At 49.5% G+C, this 17,642-nt stretch overlaps 1 protein-coding gene across 4 annotated transcripts in view; it reads right to left on the bottom strand.

Annotated features, from left to right (window-relative positions):
* The window catches only part of LOC100385595 (glycerol-3-phosphate acyltransferase 4), a 57,997-nt gene extending 41,190 nt beyond the window's left edge, over positions 1 to 16,807 (bottom strand). The window contains exons 1-3 of one of the 4 annotated variants that reach the window (XM_054243899.2): positions 16,721 to 16,807; positions 12,223 to 12,315; positions 9,357 to 9,523 (exon numbers count right to left, since the gene is read on the bottom strand). The gene's annotated coding sequence lies outside the window, so the exon portion shown is untranslated. The remainder of the gene's footprint in view (positions 1 to 9,356; positions 9,524 to 12,222; positions 12,316 to 16,720) is intronic. The other 3 variants (XM_078347550.1, XM_035270385.2, XM_035270386.3) reach the window with 3 other exon arrangements.
* Between the last annotated feature and the right edge of the window lie 835 nt (positions 16,808 to 17,642).

Raw genomic sequence — 17,642 nt, 5'->3', positions numbered from 1 at the left:
TCCCAGCAGTCTGGGAGGCCAAGGCAGGAGGATCACTTGAGGCCAGGAGTTTGAGACTAGCCCAGGCAACACAGTGAGACCCCAACTTCTACAAAAAATTTTAAAAATTAAAAAAGAAGGCCTGGCGCGGTGGCTCACACCTGTAATCCAAGCACTTTGGAGGCCAAGGCGGGCAGATCACCTGAGGTCGGGAGTTCAAGACCAGCCTGACCAACATGGTGTAACTCCGTCTTATTAAAAAAAAAGGGGGGGAGAGCATGCAGGTGGCTCATGCCTGTAATCACAGCACTTTGGGAGGCAGAGGCAGGCAGATCACTTAAGGCCAGGAGTTTGAGACCAGCCTGGCCAACATGGTGAAACCCCATTTCTACTAAAAATACAAAACTTAGCCAGGTGTGATGGCATGCACCTGTACTCCCAGCTACTGGAGAGGCTGAGGCAGGAGAATCCTGTGAACCTAGGAGGCAGATATTGCAGTGAGCTGAGATTGCAACAGAGTACTCCAGCCTAGGTAACAGAGCAAGACCCTATCTCAAAAAAAAAAAAAAAAAAAAAAAAAAGAATAACCACTTTTCTACAAACACTGGACTAGTTATCTCCACCAAATATTACTAAATGTTACCCATTTGGAACTGATCACATATTCATTAACTCAATCACTCATCCATTCATTGAGCCCTTGTTACTTGTCCAGCTTTTTGGAGGGATCCCAATTCAAGATTGAGCAATGCATGGCCATGTCTAATCTTCAACTACATTAAATTCCATAAAAGAAGAAACCTCCAGACACTGTGGCTCACACCTGTAATCCCAGCACTTTGTGAGGCCTAGGCGGGTGGATCATGAGTTCAGTTCAAGACCAGCCTGACCAACATGGTGAAACCCCTCTCTGCTAAAAATACAAAAATTAGCTGGGCGTGGTGGCACATGCCTGTAATCCCAGCTACTCGGGAGGCTGAGGCAGAATTGCTTGAACCCGGGAGACAGAGGTGGCAGTGAGCTGAGAGCACGCCACTGCACTCCAGCCTAGTGCCTGGCAACAGAGCGAGACTTGGTCTCAAAAAAAAAAAGAGAAGAAAACAGACATTATAAATTTTTGTGTTCTCCACAGTGCTAGGGATAGGGATTTAAAGTGGCCACCAGGATCTCAACTGCTCTTTGGAATCTTACATCTGGTCTCCTTTTCTGCCCCTAGAACCAGTCTTAGAAGTAGCCTACCTATCTGCTCTACTCTCTATGTGTTCTCATGATTGCATTTTCTCACAATTTTTTTTTTTTTTTTTGAGACAGAGTCTCACTCTGTCACCCAGGCTGGAGGGCAGTGGTATAATCTTGGCTTACTGCAATCTCTGCTGCCCGGGTTCAAGCGATTCTCCTGCCTCAGCCTCCTGAGCTAGGATTACAGGCGCATACCACCATGCCCAACTAAATTTTGTAGTTTTTAATAGAGACAGGGTTTTACCATCTTGGCCAGGCTGGTTTTGAACTGACCTTGTGATCCACCTGCCTTGGCCTCCCAAAGTGCTGGAATTACAGGTGTGAGCCACCGCACCCAGCCTCACAATTCTTATCATCTACTAGTTCTTTGTACATAATCTTAAAATGTTTCACAACATTAGAGGCTCAAGAGAAAATGGTGTTGATTCTTTTCCCAAACAAATCATAGACTCAGTTGTTGGGTATTGACACAAATACACACACACACACGCACACACCCCTTGTGAAAGTGTGCACACATTCACTGGCACATTCTCTAACTTCTCAAGTATAGGCAGACAGTCAAACTTCCCTGTGAGCAGGAAGCCAATATGAACTGGGTAAACATAGTTCCTGTGGGCTCCAAAATCTTTAATCACATTCATTTCTAGGTACAAGGAATATAAACAGGACAGATGAAACAAATCATGCTTGAAAAGTTTGACACAAAGATGACTTATCTTTAGAGAAGGCCTCCTGCCCATAGCATGACCCAGCTTATAGCCAACACTGACCTTCTCATCGCTGTGAACATGCACTGTCCTGAGATTATTGTTGACAGTATTTTCACATTCTAGGATGAAAACACTCATACTACAGAAACGAGATGAGTAATTTTTAAAACCTGATGAAGGGCAGTCCTTTGGAATAAGAGATCACAGTATTAGATCCTACCCCATGCTAATTAAGGGGGCATTTCCCCAAAATGTGCCTCTGTAATGCTTGTGTTTGCTCTGTACATGGTGCACAGTGCTGTGAGCCTGGGAAGCACTCCTTTCCCTTGGAGAATGCCATGCCTGTGCTGCACAACTTCTCTTCCTTCCAGAGTCACCTTTTACATCTACAAAGACTTTCCATTTGTTAAGAGGTGAATCCATAACTGTTGACTACATAACCAGCGACATAAATGCTCATTTCCAAGCACCAAAACAAAAAAATAAACAAAGAAAGCAAAAGAAATATTATTTAAAAAGTTTTAAATTGTGGTAAAATACATATAACCTAACATTTATTTATGTATTTATTTATTTTGAGACAGAGTCTCGCTCTGTTGGCAGGCCAGAGTGCAGTGGGTGGCACGCTCTCGGCTCACTGCAACGTCTACCTCTGGGGTTTAAGAGGTTCTCCTGCCTCATCCACCCAAGTAGCTGGAACTCCAGATGCTTGCCACCGCACCCAGCTAACTTTTGTATATTTAGTAGAGACGGGATTTTTACCATGTTGGCCAGGATGGTCTCGATCTCCTCACCTTGTGATCCACCCCCTTCAACCTCCCAAAGTGCTAGGATTAAAGGTGTGAGCCACCATGCTCAGCCCTACCTAAAATTTCTTATACCATCTTAATCAGCTTTTTTTTTTTTTTTTTTTTTGAGAAGGAGTTTCACTCTGTCACCCAGGCTGGAGTGCAATGTCACCATTTTGACTCATAACTTCTGCCTCCCGGGTTCAAGCAATTCTCCTGTCTCAGCCTCCGAAGTAGATGGGACTACAGGAACGCACCACCATGCCTGGCTAATTTTTGTAGTTTTAGTAGAGATGGCGTTTCACCATGTTGGCCAGGCTGGTCTCAAATTCCTGACCTTAGGTGATCCACCCACCTTGGCCTCCCAAAGTGCTGGGATTACAGGCATGAGACACTGTGCCCGGCCCATCTTAATCATTTCTAAGTTTACAGTTCAGTGGTGTTAAATATATTATTATTATTGTGAATCTTCAGAAATTTTTCACAGGTATGTCTGTGCCTATAATCCTTGGGAGACTGAGGCTTTCACTGAACACAATGTCCTCCACATTCATCCATGTTGTAGCATGCATCAGAATTTCCTTTTTTTAGGGCTAATATTCCATTGTATATACGTATGTATGTATGTATGTATGTATGTATTTTGAGAAGGAGTTTTTGCTCTTGTTGCCCAGGTTGGAGTGCAATGGCATGATCTTGGCTCACTGCAACCTCTGCCTCCCGGGTTCAAGCGAACCTCCTGCCTCGGCCTCCCAAATAGCTGGGATTACAGGCATAAGCCACAATGCCTGGCTAATTTTTTTTTTTTTTTTTTTTTTTTTTTTTTTTTTTAGTAGAGGTGGAGTATTCACCATGTTGGTCAGGCTGGTCTCGAACTCCTCACCTCAAGTGATCGACCCACTTCAGCCTCCCAAAGTGCTGGGATTATAGGCATGAGCCACTGTGGCTGGCTCCGTTGTATTTACTTATTTATTTAATTTATTTTTTGAGATGGAGTCTTGCACTGATGCCTGGGTTGGAGTGCCGTGCATGATCTAGGCACACTGCAACCTCTGTCTCCCAGGGTTCATGTGATTCTCCTGCCCCAGCCTCCTGAGTAGCTGGGATTACAGGAGCCCACCACCATGCCTGGCTGATTTTTTGTATTTTTAGTAGAAATGGGGTTTCACTATGTTGGTCAGGCTGGTCTTGAACACCTGACCTCATGATGCACCCTCCTCAGCCTCCCAAAGTGCTGGGATTACAGGAGTAGACCACCGCAATGGCCCCCATTGTATTTAAATGCCATATTTTCTTTATCTGTTTGTCTGTTGATACACAATTTGTGTATCTACCCTGAAGTGGAATTGCTCAATTGTATGAATTGTAATTCTACTTTCTCAATTTTTTTTTTTTTTTTTTGAGACAGAGTCTCACTGTCGCCCAGGCTGAAGTGCAGTCGCCTGCTCTCAGCTCACTGCAACCTCCACCTCCAAGGTTCAAGTGATTCTCCTGCCTCAGCCTCCGGCGTAGCTGGGATTACAGGTGCCCACCACCACACCCAGCTAATTTTTGTATTTTTAGTAGAGACAGAGTTTCACCAAGTTGGCCAGGCTAGTCTCAAACTTCTGACCTCCGGTGATCCACCTGCCTCAGCCTCCCGAAGTGCTGGGATTACAGGCATGAGCCAGCAAGCCCGGCTACTTTCAATTTTTTTAAGTCTGGAGTTGGGAGGAGAGCTCCAGCTAGAGGTGTATATTTGAGAATTAGGCTGGGTGCTGTGGCTTATGCCTGTAATTTTAACACATGGGAGGTCGAAGCAGTGGATCGCCGGAGCCCAGGAGTTCGAGACCAGCCTGGGTAATATGGTGAAACCTTGTCTCTCAAAAAAAAAAAAAAAAGCCAGCCTCGCTGGCATGAGCCTATAGTCCCAGCTACTCAGGAGTCTGAAGTGGGAGGATCACTTGAGTCCAAGGGGTCAAGGCTGCAGTGAGCCGAGATTACTCCTCTGCACTCCAGCCTGGGTTACTGGAGTGAAACAATGTCTCAAAAAAAAAAAAAAAAAAAAGGTTAAAAATAAACAAATTTGAGAGTTGTCAGAATATGAATGGTACAAATTTTAGATCAGATGAATAGAAGAAAGCCAAATGTATGGAGAGAATTTGCAGTTAAGAGCAACGTGAAGAAGACAGGTTGTTTTAGTCCAGATCTATACCATAGCCTTCGTTTGAAATAAACACACTCGGCCAGGCGCAGTGGCTCATGCCTGTAATCCCAGCATTTTGGGAGGCCAAGATGGGCAGATCACCTGAAGTCAAGAGTTCAAGACCAGCCCGGCCAACATGGTGAAACCCTGTCTCTACTAAAAATACAAAAATTAACCAGGTGTGGTGGTGAGCCCAAAGGAATTTTTAACAGCAAAAGTATCAGGGCTTACTGAACTTTAACATTACCTAGATGGGAAAGGTTGGGATAAATTAGACTAGTTCATCTTAGTGTGCACCTTTCAGAGATCAAGGGAGCCCTCGACCACTTTTCATTTTTTTTAGATTATTGCTATATTTAAAAAAAAAAGAGGCTGGGTGTGGTTGCTCACACCTGTAATCCCAGCACTTTGGGAGGTTGAGGCAGGCGGATCATGAGATCAAGAGATCGAGATCATCCTGGCCAACATGGTGAAACCCTGTCTCTACTAAAAACACAAAAATTAGCTGGGTGTGGTGGTACGCACCTGTGGTCCCAGCTACTTGGGAGGCTGAGGCAGAAGAATTGCTTGAACCCAGGAGGCAGAGGTTGCAGTGAGCCGAGATTGCGCCATTGCACTCCAGCCTGGTGACAGAGCAAGATTCCATCTCAAAAAAAAAAAAAAAATTACAGAATTACAACTGTGGCATATGGTACATGTGCATATTTCCAAAATTGACAATTTTAACAGAAAAAGTATACACAATTGTGCTACTTACAAGATAAAATTTTATTAAAATGTCAAGTATTATTTCAAAGTGCAAAGCAGGCAACATGAGATGCATCTCTGGCTATGAGATGCAAATGTGAAATTTGGAGATGAATGATGAGCAGCATCTTTTTTCTTTTTTTTGAGACAGAGTCTCACTTTGTCACCCAGGCTGAAATGCAGTGGCACAATCTCAGCTCCCTGCAACCTGCACTTCCTGGGTTCAAGTGATTCTCCCACCTCAACCTCCCAAGTAGCTGGGATTAAAGGCATCCGCCATCATGCCTGGCTAATTTTTGTATTTTTGTGGAGACAGGGTTTTACTATGTTGGCCAGGCTGGCCTTGAACTCCTGAACTCAGGTGATCCGCCAACCTCTGCCTCCCAAAGTGCTGGGATTACATGCAGGAGCCACCGTGCCCGGCTGAGCAGCATCTTTTTTCAATGCGGCTAGTTTTCTCTGTAGTTGCATGTGTAACTTTATTGGGATTTAATGTCAAAAGTCGAGATCCCAGGCCCTCTCTAAATGTGACGCCTGGTCCACATGGTCTCCCAGCACTTCCCTTTTCCAGTGCTAGGCTGTGATGATGACATGGATTTCACAAACTCTAATGTCATTAGAAATACATTACCACACATCTTCGGAGCACGTCACTTCTACAACTGGCTACTCATCTTTTCTGTTGATTTTTACTAGCTTGAATTTGAAAGCAACCTCCAACTCTGACGGCATGTTCTGTAAGTCCACCTGCCCCATTCATGATCAACCCTTAAAGGAGTCAGGCCTTCTAGAAGGCAAGGGGGAAGCAGCAGCCATTGCAATAGCTCCCCTTATCAGATGAGGAACCTGCAAAAGTGTTTACACTGTTCCTGCAAGCCCCTGTGTTTGGCTGCTTCTGTCTTTACCCTGTTAACCACCTGGCAGGGCACCCTGGCTGTTGCTCAAGAGACAAAGGGGGCAGGTCCTTTAGGGAAAAAAAATGGCCGGGTATAGTGGCTCACACCTGTAATCCCAGCAATTTGGGAGGCCAAGACAGGTGGATCGCCTGAGGTCAGGAGTCACATGACCAGCCTGTCCAACATGGTGAAACTCTGTCTCTACTAAAAATACGAAAATTAGCTGGGCTTGGTGACAGGCACCTGTAATCCCACTTATGCGAGGCTGAGGCAGCAGAATCACTTGAACCCATGAGGCGGAGGTTGCAGTGAGCCAAGGTAGTGCCACTGCACTCTAGCCTGGGCAACAGAGAAAGACTCTGTCTCCAAAAAAAAAAAAAAAAGAGAGAGAAAGAAAAAAATAAAGTGAATGTTGCTTGCTCAAGCACAATACCTGCCACTGGCACAAAAAAACATAGTCCAAGAGGCCAGGCGCGGTGGCTCACGCCTGTAATCCCAGCACTTTGGGAGGCCGAGGCAGGTGGATCACGAGGTCAAGAGATCGAGGCCATCCTGGTCAACATGGTGAAACCCCGTCTCTACTAAAAATACAAAAAATTAGCTGGGCATGGTGGTGGGTACCTGTAATCCCAGCTACTCAGGAGGCTGAGGCAGGAGAACTGCCTGAACCCAGGAGGCGGAGATTGTGGTGAGCCGAGATTGCGGCATTGCACTCCAGCCTGGGTAACAAGAGCGAAACTCCATCTCAAAAAAACAACAACAACAAAAAAAAACCGTAGTCCAAGAAATCGAGTATCGGAGGAGATAAAAATGTAAAAAAAGAAATCTTTTATTTAAAATGTGTCGTCTATGAATAATAATCCAAGAATGAAGTCCCTGAAAAGAGGTTAAAGTCTTCCAACATCCAAAGCTCTCAGAACACTGTAAATTGAAACTAGAGGCACACTTGGCACACATCCTTGTGTATTATTCTAATCCATATGTTCTGAGCTCCATGGGGGTGGCCAGCCTGGGGCCAGCTGTGTCAAAGGCTGACTTGTCCTCGTTCTCTCCCATCCTGGGGGAAGCAAACACTTCAGTGGCCGCTTTCGATACGGGCCATCAATACACAATGGGTCGCCTTGGGCCGTGGGAGCAAAGGTCAGGCTTCTGGGGTACGGTAAATTGCACTCAAAAAAGTAGTAGCCAGGCACAGTGGCTGCGCCTGTAATCTCAACACTCAGGCCGGAGGACTATTTGAGACCAGGAGTTCAAGACCAGTGTAAATAATAATTTAAAATTAAAAAATTAAAGTATACTAAAGTATTGAAAGTAAGTGTTTGTAAAACTACTCCATATTTTGAAATGCACAGAGACAGAGTCTCCCCACTCTCTGATATGATGAAGAGGGAGAAAAAGTGTTTTTTGTATCAGCTGTTGAAGATGCTTTAATGAACATTCATTTTGGCAAAAGTTGAAGAAGCCGCACTATTTCAAGTTACCAGGAAACCGGCCCTTCCCAGATGGAGAGGAAAGTAGAAGGGCAAAGTTCTGTGCTGCATCCCTCCCGTCTTTAATGTAAAGAACCCCTCCCCAACCTCTGCAATACACACACACAAACACACGAACACACGCGCGTGCACACACATCACCCCCGGTCCTTAGACACTCTGCTAAACCCTTTCAATAATGACATATAAGTGCTTTATTTACATTTCTTCCGTTTCCCCACTCCATTCCCGGAATCTTCCTAAAGGAAACCTCCTCCTTTGTAGTCAGGAAATGAGAGAAGAATACAAGGAATTTGAGGCCTTCTGCAGGGGCTAAGAGTTGAATCAGTCCGGTTTCCCCGTTATGAATTCAGGTGCAAGAAAACAGACTGAGCAAAGTTCCCCAGCACAGAAAACGCGCACGTGCTGGACAAGAAATCACTCTTTGCCCAGGCAGAAAAGGCAGGCTCAGAGGGCTCAGCCTGTCTTTCTGTGCGCCCTCACATAGCCCGGCTTTATTCTGATGAGCAGGACCACGAACCCAGCACCCAGCTGCAGTTTTGCCTTTGATTACTGTGCCCAAAAGGCTGGCTACTGAGCACGCTCTAAAGAGTAGACTGGATGGTGGCCCGCGTGGCCAGGGGACTCGGCGGCAACACCCGGAAGGCGAAGCTGACCCTCTCACCTCCGCGGAGACCAGTGTTCCAACACAGGTCGTCTTGGAAGGAGCCCCAGGCACCCAGGGGGTACGCATCTGCACCGCCACCTGACACTGCCTGTGCACAGCACTGGCTGCACACGAGAGTGCAGGCATCCTGGATACCCGCTAGCTCCCCTGGGGTGCAGCAGCCTAGGTCGTGGGGGCGGCTCTGCAGCAGGAGGAGGCCAGGCCGGGGAGGCTGCCAGCGGGACACCGGCCTTCTTAAGGCTCTGCCCCCAGCGGCTTCAAACCAGTGTACGGATGCCAACGAGAGCCCCATTGCGTCTGCCAACACAACTTGCTTCTTGGGTAGTTGGGGATCAGGAGATCGTGCCGGGCAGGGGCTGGACAGCAGAGGCCGCGGCTCCCCTCGAGGAGGCCCCTGGGTGTGTTGCGGTGGAGTCAGAGATGCATAGGGAGCTACGCTGAAGGCGGCATGGGGACCTTGGCAAAGGAGAAGGAAGCTCTGATGAGAGCTCAGAAGGACCGCACATTCCCACCTGCATCCCAACCCGCCCTTCGCTGCGCTCTCCCTGGCTTGCCCACCCCACAGTATCCCCTGAAACTGGAGAAGAGGCACTGGCAAGAAGGGAAGTGGAGCCACGTGGCACCGTCGGTTGCTGGAGGCCGGCATGCTTACCTCACTCAGCTCCAGGCGCAGGCAGGCGTGGCAGGGGTGTTGATGCTCCAGTCTGAGACCAGCTTCCCAGCGGGAATTATTTATTTGCTGTCGACCCCTAGAGGGCCAGCCGAGCAGAGGCACTAGTCCCTGGAGGCGGCCAATCAGAAGAGCCTTTCATGATTAAACTGTGGGTTGGAGCAGGAGGAAGGAAAAGGATGTGGCCACAAGTGTGACTCAGTAGGTCCCAGCTACTCAGAGGCCGAGGCGGGAGGCTCGCATGAGCTCACGAGTTACCAGACCAGCCTGGGCAAGATGGTGAGATCCTATCTCTAAAAAAATAATGACAACATTGGGACCGGGCGCGGTGGCTCACGCCTGTAATCCCAACAATTTGGGAGGCCGAGGCGGGTGGATTAGGAGGTCAAGAGATGGAGACCATCCTGGTCAACATGGTGAAACCCCGTCTCTACTAAAAATACAAAAAATTAGCTGGGCATGGTGGCGCGTGCCTGTAATCCCAGCTACTCAGGAGGCTGAGGCAGAATTGCCTGAACCCAGGAGGCGGAGGTTGCAGTGAGCCGAGATTGCGCCATTGCACTCCAGCCTGGGTAACAAGAGCAAAACTCCGACTCAAAACAAAAAACAAACAAACAAAAATAATCACAACATAATAATAATAATAAGACATGTGACTCAGACACTTCGCCTCAGGCCCCAGCACTTCGCACCTCACCCTCCAGCAGCACTTGGTATAATTCTGGGGTTCCCAGGTAATGGGAGTCTGTGATTAGGACAGCAGGGACAACAGGGGCAATGTTGAAACTGGAAACCCTCTCAGCTGTGGGACAGACAGGATTTGTGCTTGCTTTATTTTTTATTTATTTATTTATTTATTATTTTCTAGAGACAGAGTCTCACTCTCGCCCAGACTGGTGTGCAGTCGCAATTCTCCTGCCTCAGCCTCCTGAGTAACTGGGATTACAGGTGCCTACCATCATGCCTGATTAATTTTTTCTATTTTAGTAGAGACAGGGTTTCACCATGTTGCCCAGGCCAGTAACCAATTCCTGAGCTCAGGCAATCCACCCGCCTAGCCTCGGCCTCCCAAAGTGCTAGGATTACAGCATGAGCCACCATGCCCGGACTATTTGTTGTATCTACTTATTTAATTATTTTTATTTTAATAGAGACTTGGTCTCACTGTTGCCCAGGCTGGTCTTCAACTCCTGGGCTCAAGCTGTACTCCCACCTCAGCCTTCTAAAGGGCTGGGAACACAGGCATGAGCCACTGTACCCAGCCCAACCAGTAGCCTTTAAAAGTTGCCCTTTTGGGCTGGTATAGGTGACTCACACTGGTATCTTGGCACTTTGGGAGGCCCAGGTGGGCAGATCACAAGGTCAAGAGATTAAGACCATCCTGGCCAATATGGTGAAACCCCAACTCTATTAAAAATACAAAAATTAGCTGGGCAAGGTGGCTCACGCCTGTAATCTCAGAACTTTGGGAGGCCAAGGCGAGCGGATCATTAGGTCAGGAGTTTGAGACCAGCCTGGCCAACATAGTAAAATATCTCTACTAAAAGTACAAAAGATTAGTCAGGTGTGGCGGCAGCTACTCCAGAGGCTGAGGCAGCAGAATCGCTTCAACCTGGGAGTTGGAGGTTGTCTCAAGCCAATATCTGCCAGGTGACAGTGTGAGAACCGGTCTCAAAAAAAAAAAAAGAAAAGAAATTAGCTGGTCATGGTGGCAGCTGTCTGTAATCCCAGCTACTAGGGAGGCTGAGGCAGGAGAATCGCTTGAACCCAGGAGGTGGATGTTTCAGTGAGCCAAGACTGTGCCCCTGGTGACAGAAAGAGACTATATCTCTAAATAAATAAGAAATAAATGTTGCCCTTTTGGCCAGGCGTGGTGGCTCACACCCCAATCCCAGCACTTTGGGAGGCTGAGGCTGGTGGATCATTTGAAGCCAGGAGTTTCAAGACCAGCCTGACCAACGTGGAGAAACCCCCGTCTCTACTAAAAATACAAAATTAGCTGGGTGTGGTGGCAGGTGCCTGTAATCCCAACTACTCAGGAGGCTGAGGCAGGAGAATCTCTTGAATCTGGGAGACAGAGATCACGCCATTGCACTCCAGCCTGGGCAATAAGAACAAAACTTTGCCTCAAAAAAAAAAAAAGTTCTCCTCTTCCTATATCTTCATCTTAATAAAAACAATCAAACTTTAAAATAATTGTCAATATGATAGGTCAAAAAAAGCATCTCATGATGATTTTGATTACTTTTTTTAAATGGCAGGTAGGGTTTTTTTTTCATGTATGATTGTCATTTCCATTTTCTTCTCAGTGAATTACATATTCAAACCTTTGCCTATTTTTAAATTAAGCCATTTGTATAGTTTCAGTATTGTAGGTACTAGTAGCTCTTGGTTAATTAATGATAGCAAATGGCTTCAAACCTGTGCACCAAAGCCCCTCCGAATCAGCAAACATAATTTGCTTCTTGGGTTACTGGAAATCAGGAGGTCATGCCAGGCAGAGATTAATGGTATCAAGCAAATGTATTATCTGTTTGGAAGAAAATAAGGGTAAACTCCAATCTCACAACAAAAATAATAATTTTTAAAACCCTGTAAATTATAAGGAAGAATTATAGACTAATATTTGCATCATTTGGGGGGGGAGAAATTTTACATGGCACAATAAACAAAATAAACAGATAAAAAAAAGACTGACCAACCAAGAAGATGTTACTTCTTCTTGAGTCTGTTTTGCTTCTATTTTCTTACAAAATCATCCATTTCCTTTAAATGTTAAATTTACTATGAAGTTATGCGCAGAGTTATTCTAGTTATTAAAAAGTCTCGGCTGGGCATAGCGGCTCACCTGTGTAATCCCAGCACTCTGGGAGGCTGAGGCGAGGGTATTGCTTGATCTGAAGAGTTCCAGACCAGCCTGAGCAACATGGTGAAATCCCATCTTTACAAAAAAATTCACAAATTAGCCAAGTGCAGTTGTGTGTCCCAGTTACTCCCAGCTACTCAGGAGGCTGAGATGGGAGGATCACTTGACCCCAGGAGTTGGAGGCTGCAGTGAGCCGTGATTGTCATTGCACTCCAGCCTAGGGGACAGCACCCTTTCATTATTCCTAACATGCTTTATCTGTGTTTTCTATGTTTTCATGGTCAGACTTGAAGTTTCTTATTTATTTATTATTCCATTTCTTAGGCATATTGATTTCCTTGTTCCTTGTGAATTATTTTGTTTTCATTTTATCATTTCCCCTTTCATTTCTCTACTGTTTCTCCCTTCTTCAGTGGAATGCTGTTTCCTTTATTTCTAATCTTTTGTGCTTCCCAAGAAATGCATTTGAGATTCTATATTTTCTACAAAGAAAACCTACACATTTTAAGACAGAGTGCTTTATTGCTAAACAGGCTCATATTTACATATTTGGTTTCTCTTTGACACAAGAATTATTTTCAAGAGTACTATAAAAATTTCTAACAGGGTGGGTAGTCAGGGGCTGTGGAAGCAGGGAGTGCATGAATGTAAGGATGGGTACTCATGGGCTGTGAGAGAAGGGATTGTATGGATCGAAGGGTGGGTAGTCAGGGGCTGTGGGCGCAGGTAGTGCATGGATGGGAGGGTGGGTAGTCAGGGGCAGAGGGGCACAGAAAGCGCAGGGATGAAGGGCTCTCATGCTGCTCTGAGGGTGGTAGTCAGAAGCTGAGAGGCACAGGGAATGTATGAATGGAAAGGTGGGTAGTCAGGGACTGTGGGAGCAGAAAATAAATGCACGGATGGGAGGGTGGGTAGCCTTGGGCTGTAAAAGCAGGGATTGCATGGATGGGCAGCTCTGATGCTGCTCTGAGGGTGGGTAATCATGGGCTGTGGGATAAGGGAGCGCATGGATGTGAGGGTGGGTAGTCAGGGGCTGTGGGATAAGGGAGTGCATGGATGTGAGGGTGGTACTCAAGGGCTGTGGGAGAAGAGAGTGCATGGATGGGAGGGTGTGTAGTCAGGGGCTGTGGACGCAGGGAGTGCATGGATGGGGAGCTTTCATGCTACTCTCAGGGTGGATAGTCAGGGGCTGTGGGAGCACGGAGTGCATGAATGAAAGGGTGGGTAGTGAGCGGCTGTGAGAGTAGGGAGAGCATGGATGGGAGAGTGGGAAGTCAGGGGCTGTGGGACCAGGAAGTCCATGAATAAGAGGGTAGGTACTCACGGGCTGTGAAAGCAGGGAGTGCATGGATGTGAGGGTGGGTAGTCAAAGGCTGTGGGAGCAGGGAGTACAGAAATCGTAGGGTGGGTAGTTAGGGCCTGTTCGAGCAGGCAGTGCATAGACAAGAGGGTGGGTAGTCAGGAGCTTTGAAAGCAGGAAGAACATGGATGTGAGGTTGGGTAGTCAGGGGCTGTGGGAGCATAGAGTGCATGGATTGGAGGATATGTGGTCAGGGGCTGTGGGAGCAGGGAGTGCATGGAGGGGAAGGTGGGTAGTCAGGGGCTATAGGAGCAGAAAGTGCATGGATGGGAGGATGGATAGTCAGAAGCTGTGGAGCACAGAAAGCTCATGGATGGAGGGCTCTCATGCTGCTCTGAGGGTGGTAGTCAGAAGCTGTGAGGCACAGGGAATGCATGGATGTGAAGCTGGGTAGGCAGGGGATATGGGAGCAAGGAGTGCATGGATGTGAGGGTGGGTAGTCAGGGGCTGTGGGAGAAGGGAGTGCATGGATGTGAGGGTGGGTAGTCAGGGGCTGTGGGAGAAGGGAGTGCATGGATGTGAGGGTGGGTAGTCAGGGGCTGTGGGAGCAGACACTGTATGGATGTGAGGGTGGGTATTCAGGGGCTTTGGGAGCAGAAAGTGCATGGATGTCAGGGTGGGTAGTCAGGGGCTGCGGCAGTAGGGAGTGAATAAATGGGAGGGTGGGTAGTCAGGGGCTGTGGGAGCAGGGAGCGCATGTTTGTGAGGGTGGGTAGTCAGGGGCTGTGGGAGCAGAAACTGCATGGATGGGAGGGTGGGTAGTCAGGGGCTGTGGGAGCAGGCAGTGCATGGATGAAAGGGTGGGTAGTCAGGGGCTGTGAAAGCAGCGAGTGCATGGATGGAAGGGTAGGAAGTCAGGGGCTGTGGGAGCAGAAAGTGCATGGATGTGAAGGTGGGTAGTCAGTCGCTGTGGGAGCAGGAAGTGCATGGATGGGAGGATGGGTAGTCAGGGGCAGTGGGGCACAGGGAGCGCATAGATGAAGGGCTCTCATGCTGCTCTGAGGGTGGTAGTCAGGGTCTGAGAGGCACAGGGAAGCCATGAATGGGAAGGTGTGTAGTCAGGGGCTGTGGGAGCAGGCAGTGCATGGATGGGTAGCTCTAACACTGCTCTGAGGAGGGGTAGTAAGGGGCTGTGGGAGCAGGAAATGCATGGATGGGAGAATGGGTAGTCAGGGGCTGTGGGAGCAGGGAGTGCATGGATGTGACTGTTGGTACTCAGAAGCAGTGGGAGTAGGGAGTGCATGGATGTCAGGGTGGGTAGTCAGGGGTTGTGGGAGGAGGGAGAGAGCATGTATGTTACGATGGGTAGTCCGGGGCTGTGGGAGGAGGGAGAAAGCATGTATGTTACAATGGGTAGTCCGGGGCTGTGGGAGCAGAAAGTGCATGGATATGAGGGTGGGTAGTCAGGGGCTGTGGCAGTAGCGAGTGAATAAATGGGAGGGTGGCTAGTCAGAGGCTGTGAAAGCAGGGAATGCATGGATGTGAGGGTGAGTAGTCAGAAGCTGTGGGACAGGGACTGCATGGAGGTGAGGGTGGGTAGACAGAAGCTGTGGGAGCAGAAAGTGCATGGATGGGAGGATGGGTAGTCAGGGGGGCACAGGGAGCATATGGATGAAGGGTTCTCATACCGCTCTGAGGGTGGGTAGTCACGGGCTGTAAGTGGAAGGAGTGCATGGATGCCAGGGTGGGAATTCAGGGGATGTGGGAGCAGGGAGTGCATGGATGGGAGGGTGGGTAGTCACGAGCTGTGGGAGCAGAGAGTGTATGGATGGGCAGCTGTCATGCTGCTCTCAGGGTGGGTAATTAGGGGCTGGGCGAGCAAAAAGTGCATAAATGTGAGGGTGGGTAGTCAGGGGTTGTGGGAGAGGGGAGCGCATGTATGTCAGGGCGGGTAGTCAGAAGATGTGGGAGCAGAAAGTGCATGGATGGGAGGGTAGGGAGTCGGGGGCTATGAGAGCAGGGAGCGCATGTATGTCAGGGTGGGTAGTCAGGGGATGTAGGAGCAGGGAGTGCATGGATGTGAGGGTGGGTGGTTAGGGGATGTTGGAGCAGGGAGTGCATGGATAGGAGGGTGGGTAGTCAGGGGCTGTGGGAGCAGGGAGTGCATGGATGGAAGGGTGGGTAGTCGGAAGCTGTGAAAGCCGGAAGTGCCTGGATGTGAAGGTGGGTAGTCAGGGGCTGTGGGAGCAGGCAGTGAATGGATGTGAGGGTGGGTAGTCAGGGTGGGAGCAGAGATTGCATAAATGGGCAGCTCTCATACTGCTCTGAGGGTGGGTAGTCAGAAGATGTGGGAGCAGAAAATGCGTGAATGGGTAGTCGAGGGCTGTAAGAGCAGGGATTGCATGGATGGGCAGCTGTGACGCTGCTGTGACGGTGGGTATTCAGGGGCTGTAGGATAAGGGAGCGCATATATGTGAGGGGAGGTAATCAGGGGCTGTGGAAACATGGAGTGCATGGATGGGACCGTAGGTAGTCAGGGCCTGTAGGTGCAGGCAGTGCATGGATTTGAGGGTAGGTAGTCAGGGGCTGTGGGAGAAGAGAGTGCATGGATGGGAGGGTGGGTAGTCAGGGGCTGTGAGACCAGGAAGTGTATGAATGGGAGGGTAGGTACTCAGGGGCCGTGAAAGCAGGGAGTGCATGGATGTGAGGGTGGGTGGTCAGGAGCTGTGGGACCAGGAAGTGTATGAATGGGAGGGTAGGTACTCAGGGGCTGTGAAAGCAGGGAGTGCATGGATGTGAGGGTGGGTAGTCAGGGGCTGTTGGAGAAGGGAGTCCATGGATGTGAGGGTGCTTAGTCAGGGGCTGTGGGAGCAGGGAGGGCAGAAATGGTAGGGTGGGTAGTTAGAGGCTGTTAGAGCAGGAAGAGCGTGGATGTGACGTTGGGTAGTCAGGGCAGTCCGGGAGGGCGCGGACCGTTCCACCGCGGGCCGGGAGCACCCGCTCCACCTGCCTGGGATCCCCGGGGCGCGGCGATGGTCCCTCCTGACGCCGGCGCATCATCGCCTGGGCGTCCCGGACCGCAGGCCGCGCACGGTCGCCCGGGCCCGGCACTCGCGCCCCGATCTCGGCCCCCCGGCGCCCGGGGACCTTGAGGGAAAAGGCCAGCTCCCTCCTACTCACCGGCGACTCCAAACCCCTCGGCGACTCCAAACCCCTCGGCAACACCTTCCTCCAGCTCTTGCCGCCGCCGCTGGCCCAGGATGCGTCAGGACGTGCGCGCGCCCGCCGTTTTCTACGCCGCCCAACGTGACCCCGCGCCCACCGTCCCGCACGCTCCTGCCCGGCGCGCGAACCGGCGGGGCGGGGACCTAGGGAGAGGCTAGTGCCGCGGGGCGCAGTCCGGGGGTGGGCGCGCCTGGACTCGCCGAGTCGCGCTCTGGCGGGCGAGGGGCGGCTGCCTGGGGAGGGGCGGGGCGGGAGCGGGAGAGACCGAGCCCTGGCCGCCCCTCGGCTGCCGCGTCCCTCTCCGGTCAGGGGAGCACTTCCCCGCCTCAGGGCCGGATACTGGCTCCCTCCCGGGCCAGAGGTTCGCACGTGTGTTCCGGAGAAGGTGAAGTCAGCCCGGCACCGCGGGAGAAGGCTAGATCACTAAATCACCTGGTCCTCTTGTGGCTGCTGTCGGTGAGCGGCGACATTCTGCCCGTAGAGGACTCGGCTCGGCCTGGCACGCTCAAAATCTGTTAGCTGCCGGTACCATCACCACCATTATTACCACGACCGCCGTCACACCAGCAGCATCCGTGAGTCTCGCCTACTTTGCTTGTCAAGCAGAGGGCTTACGGCGTGACTGTAGTCCTCCTTCGCCCTCCCTCGCAGCTGCAACTTTCCAACGTGGACCTCCTCTCTCTACTCAAGTCTAGCTGGTGTCTGCTGGAGTTTGCATGTGTGTTTCTTTTACCGCATTTCTTTTGACTTCAGACGCCTAACCCAAGCTTATTATCTCCCCTAAAATTGGACCTCCTTAAAATATATATTACCTTTCTTTTTCCTGTTCTTTTTTTTTTTTTTTTTTTTTCTGAGAAGAGTTTTCGCTGTTGTTACC

The sequence above is a fragment of the Callithrix jacchus genome, chromosome 13 (assembly GCF_049354715.1).
Source record: "Callithrix jacchus isolate 240 chromosome 13, calJac240_pri, whole genome shotgun sequence".
Classification (NCBI taxonomy): domain Eukaryota; kingdom Metazoa; phylum Chordata; class Mammalia; order Primates; family Cebidae; genus Callithrix; species Callithrix jacchus.
This window is presented reverse-complemented; position numbering and strand designations above follow the sequence as displayed.